A 6,005-nucleotide genomic window follows, 5' to 3' on the forward strand; every position below is an offset into this window, starting at 1 on the left:
GGCTATAATAATCCTTATGTGCCCCCATCTAGGCTAGAATAATCCTTATGTGCCCCCATCTAGGCTGTAATAATCCTTATGTGACCCCCCATCTAGGCTATAATAATCCTTATGTGCCCCCCATCTAGGATAGAATAATCCCAATGTGCCCCCCCATCTAGGCTAGAATAATCCTTATGTGCCCCCCATCTAGGCTATAATAATCCTTATGTGCCCCCATCTAGGCTAGAATAATCCTTATGTGCCCCCCCATCTAGGCTATAATAATCCCAATGTGCCCCCCATCTAGGCTAGAATAATCCTTATGTGCCCCCCCCATCTAGGCTATAATAATCCTTATTTGCCCCCCCATCTAGGCTAGAATAATCCTTATGTGCCCCCCATCTAGGCTAGAATAATCCTTATGTGCCCCCCCATCTAGGCTATAATAATCCTTATGTGCCCCCATCTAGGCTAGAATAATCCTTATGTGCCCCCCCATCTAGGCTATAATAATCCTTATGTGCCCCCCATCTAGGCTTTAATGATCCTTATGTGCCCCCCATCTAGGCTAGAATAATCCCAATGTGCCCCCCCATCTAGGCTAGAATAATCCTTAGGTGCCCCCCCATCTAGGCTATAATAATCCTTATGTGCTCCCATCTAGGCTAGAATAATCCTTATGTGCCCCCCCATCTAGGCTATAATAATCCAATGTGCCCCCCCATCTAGGCTATAATAATCCTTATGTGCCCCCCATCTAGGCTATAATAATCCTTACGTGCCCCCCCATCTAGGCTAGAATAATCCTTATGTGCCCCCCATCTAGGCTAGAATAATCCTTATGTGCCCCCCCATCTAGGCTATAATAATCCTTATGTGCCCCCCATCTAGGCTATAATAATCCTTATGTGCCCCCCATCTAGGCTATAATAATCCCAATGTGCCCCCCATCTAGGCTATAATAATCCTTATGTGCCCCCCATCTAGGCTATAATAATCCTTATGTGCCCCCCATCTAGGCTATAATAATCCCAATGTGCCCCCCATCTAGGCTATAATAATCCCAATGTGCCCCCCATCTAGGCTATAATAATCCCAATGTGCCCCCATCTAGGCTATAATAATCCTTATGTGCCCCCCCATCTAGGCTATAATAATCCCAATGTGCCCCCCCATCTAGGCTATAATAATCCTTATGTGCCCCCATCTAGGCTATAATAATCCTTATGTGCCCCCCCATCTAGGCTATAATAATCCCAATGTGCCCCCCCATCTAGGGTAGAATAATAATTGTAGCTTTATGTAGCATTTGCTTTTAGATGGGGTCAGTGACCCCTATTGGAAAGCTAGAAAAGGTCAAAAGAAAAAAAGCAAATAATTAAAAAACGGTAGAAAATCATGAAAAAGTTGTTTAGAATCGGCCATTGTACAACATATTAAAAGTTAACTTAAAGGTGAAAATCCCCTTTAAAGAATTTTAAAGAATTTAAATGTCAGTATGATGTAGAGAGGGATATTCTGAGACAATTTGCAATTGGTTTTCATGTTTTATTATTTGTGGTTTTTGACTTATTTATCTTTTTATTCATCAGCTCTCCAGTTTGTAATTTCAGCCAGGGGTCTATATAAATGATGGGTTGCGTGATGTATTATTCACAGGCTCCGCCCACGTCCACATCACTGTGTGTGTCACATGATATAACCAGATGTAGCTCCGCCCCTGTGTGTGTCACATGATGTAGCTATATCATATAACTCACCTGTGCTCCTGGATGAATAGTTGGGCCGTTTGCAGCTGCCGGGAGAGTTTGTTGACTTGTTTCCGGTGAGAGATTTATTCCTTGTGATCCTTCTCCAGCTTCAGACTCTCCCACACTTGGCTACAGGCAACACACGCATGAGAGTAAAGCAACAGTCACATGACTTGTGCACTCGCCCACAGCACTTACCCTTCACCCACGGCCCTCGCCCACTGCACTCGCCCTTCACCCACAGCAGCATGATAATGAGACAGGGCCTCAGCCAACTGCCCTGCAGCCAACAGCTTGATTTCTGCATGATTTGCTGCCAATAACCCTGAAACAGAACTTACACTCATTCACATTCATATTGTACAGACTATGAGCAAACTTAGGGACTGTTCCTGCTGAATTGTGCTTAGTACAGGGAATACCTATGCTGCCATAGTTTTATGGGATCTCTCTGTACAGACTATAAGCAAACTTAGGGGACTGTTCCTGCTGAATTGTGCTTAGTACAGAGGATACCTATGCTGCCATAGTTTTATGGGATCTCACTGTACAGACTATGAGCAAACTTAGGGACTGTTCCTGCTGAATTGTGCTTAGTACAGGGAATACCTATGCTGCCATAGTTTTATGGGATCTCTCTGTACAGACTATGAGCAAACTTAGGGGACTGTTCCTGCTGAATTGTGCTTAGTACAGGGAATACCTATGCTGCCATAGTTTTATGGGATCTCTCTGTACAGACTATGAGCAAACTTAGGGACTGTTCCTGCTGAATTGTGCTTAGTACAGGGAATACCTATGCTGCCATAGTTTTATGGGATCTCTCTGTACAGACTATGAGCAAACTTAGGGGACTGTTCCTGCTGAATTGTGCTTAGTACAGGGAATACCTATGCTGCCATAGTTTTATGGGATCTCTCTGTACAGACTATGAGCAAACTTAGGGACTGTTCCTGCTGAATTGTGCTTAGTACAGGGAATACCTATGCTGCCATAGTTTTATGGGATCTCTCTGTACAGACTATGAGCAAACTTAGGGGACTGTTCCTGCTGAATTGTGCTTAGTACAGGGAATACCTATGTACCATAGTTTTATGAGATCTCTCTGTACAGACTATGAGCAAACTTAGGGGTCTGTTCCTGCTGAATTGTGCTTAGTACAGAGGAAAACCTATGTTGCCATAGTTTTATGGGATCTCTCTGTACAGACTATGAGCAAACTTAGGGACTGTTCCTGCTGAATTGTGCTTAGTACAGGGAATACCTATGCTGCCATAGTTTTATGGGATCTCTCTGTACAGACTATGAGCAAACTTAGGGGCTGTTCCTGCTGAATTGTGCTTAGTACAGAGGAATACCTATGTTGCCATAGTTTTATGGGATCTCTCTGTACAGACTATGAGCAAACTTAGGGACTGTTCCTGCTGAATTGTGCTTAGTACAGGGGAATACCTATGTTGCCATAGTTTTATAGGATCTCTCTGTACAGACTATGAGCAAACTTAGGGGACTGTTCCTGCTGAATTGTGCTTGGTACAGAGAATACCTATGCTGCCATAGTTTTATGGGATCTCTGTATACAGACTATGAGCAAACTTAGGGGACTGTTCCTGCTGAATTGTGCTTAGTACAGGGAATACCTATGCTGCCATAGTTTTATGGGATCTCTCTGTACAGACTATGAGCAAACTTAGGGACTGTTCCTGCTGAATTGTGCTTAGTACAGGGGAATACCATATAGAATGCTCTGTTATACAGAAAGCTAGAATCTCAGCCAAAATGCAGGGCAGGACTGCTTCTAACAGAGGGTTCCAAAGAGGATTGATGCTCGCTGGGAAAGTGATAAAGTGTTAAATACACTGACACAGTCTTAGCCAACAAGAGGACAGTGTGGTCACTTTTTGACAACACTTTCCCATTGAATCACAAAAGTAACTGACGACGTTTAGAAGAGACTCAATTAGTTGAAGTTACAAAGGTGCAGGACCTGATCACATCAGGGAATATGAGAAGCTCTGCGATTGTTAGACCTGCAGTTAAGGGTAGGGACACACTGGGCGATTTGGGGAGATTTAGTCGCCTGGCGACTAATCGCCGCGACTTTCCACGACCAATCTTCCCCGAATGCCTCCCCTCGCTCTGCGCCTGGCTAAAATGAAAAATCGCCTGCGCTAATCACACGCGGCGATTCGTTTTCCGAAGTCACCCGAAGTTTCCTCGTGAGGCAACTTCGGGCGACTTCGGAAAACGAATCGCCGTGTGTGATTAGCGCCGGCGACTTTTCATTTTATCCAGGCGCAGAGTGAGGGGAGGCATTCCGGAAGAAAAGTCGCTGCGATTAGTCGCCAGGCGACTAAATCTCCCCAAATCGCCCAGTGTGTCCCTACCCTAAAGGTCAGTGAAAAATAAAATGGCAGACAAATCTGTGTAAATAAAAGATTTTATTTTTATCAAAAGTTTCACTTAACAAAACAGTGTCTGTAGTAAACACAACATATGGAGCCACATGGTGCAAAATCCTGTAAGATCTGTAAGTAACTGGATGGAACGGTGAGAAGAGCACAGGCCTTATAACTGAGCTGCTCCCTAATGTCGTACCCCACAATACAGAAGCAGCGTGACTTGGAGGATTAGGTCTCTTGGTTTATTCCCACTGGGATTATTGCTAGCGATGGGCGAATTTATTCGCCATGCGAAAATTCGCGGCAAAAATTCGCGAAACACCCGCGAAAAATCGGCGTCAAAAAAGGGCGCCGGCGTCAAAAACAAGACGCCGGCGCCATTTCGCAAATTTTTCGCCATTTTGCGAATTTCGCTAATTTTTCGGCGAAGCGAAAACGGCGCAAATTCGCCCATCACTAATTATTGTAAAGAGTTGGTGGGAGGTTCCAACCTTATGGCGACGTGTCATGTGCTGCCAACTTCTGGTTATTTGTGTTTAATGACACTTATATATTCTGGAACTCTGTGGGACATAGTTATTACTTACTCAGCATCAGCCTCTGGATCATCGATTCTGTTCCAAAAGACAGAGCACAGGGAAGCATGGGAAGGTGGAACACTCTAGTGAATATTTGATCCAAGTGCATCAGCCCCAAACCCTCAGCCAGGAAAGTGAAAACTGATAAACAGACAAAAACGGGTAATGACAATCCAAGCAGACCCCATCCATATAGAGATTCTATTGATGGCATTATTTCTGGTCACCATTGTACAGGCTACAAAAGTCCCAAGTCAGTAGCAAAACAATATTCATCTAGTCCAGGGATCTCCAAGCTTTTGAACCCGTGAGCAACATTCAGAAGTAAAAGCGGTTGAGGAGCAACGCAAGCATGAAAAGCCAAATAAGTGCTGTGATTGGCCATTTGGTAGCCAATATGTAGATTGTCAACGTACATTGAGGCTCTGTTTGGCAGTGCTCCTGGTATTTATACAACCGAAACTTCCTTCCAAGCCTGGAATTCAAAAATAAGCTCCTGCTTTGAGGCCACTGGGAGCAACATCCAAGGGGTTGGAGAGCAACATGTTACTCATGAGCTACTGGTTGGGGATCACTGATCTAGTCTATAGTCCTCATGTGAGAGTGCATTGAACCATTACTACTGTTTAGTATCTTTTACTTCCCCTTTTTTTCCCACTTTCCAAAAATGTTTTGGTATGTACATGGCAGCTACAGTATGGCGGATTTGGGTTTTGGGATTACGAAGATGCCCTCTGTATGACTGACGCACAGCTAAACTAACTTCTGTTCTAAATACTTCCATTTATGAACCTGCTCCTGCCCTGTATTCATTTCACATTCAGAGGCAGCCAATGACCAGTTTCAGGTCCTTGTGGGATTAGAGGTCCACGATGATCTTTATGGCAGGGATAACCCGTAAGCAACATTCAGAAGTTAAAGGAGTTGGGGAGCAACACAAGCATGAAAAATGTTCTTGGGGTGCCAAATAAGGGCTGTGATTGGCCATTTAGTAGACCCTATGTGGATACTCAACCTACATTGAGGCTCTGTTTGGCAGTACACCTGGTTTTTATGCAACCAAAACTTGTCTCCAAGCCTGGAATTCAAAAATAATCACCTGCTTTGAGGCCACTGGGAGCAACATCCAAGGGGATGAGATCAACAAGAGCTTCTGGTTGGGGATCACCGCTTTATGGGTTACTTGAGTGCCCAGCCCCTTTTTGTCTGTCTTCTAGTTCCTTGTCTTCTCATGAACTGACATTGATTGTTTTTTCCCCTACGATAGTTTTTTAAATATCTACAATCAGATT

The sequence above is a fragment of the Xenopus laevis genome, chromosome 3S, assembly GCF_017654675.1.
Source record: "Xenopus laevis strain J_2021 chromosome 3S, Xenopus_laevis_v10.1, whole genome shotgun sequence".
Taxonomy (NCBI): domain Eukaryota; kingdom Metazoa; phylum Chordata; class Amphibia; order Anura; family Pipidae; genus Xenopus; species Xenopus laevis.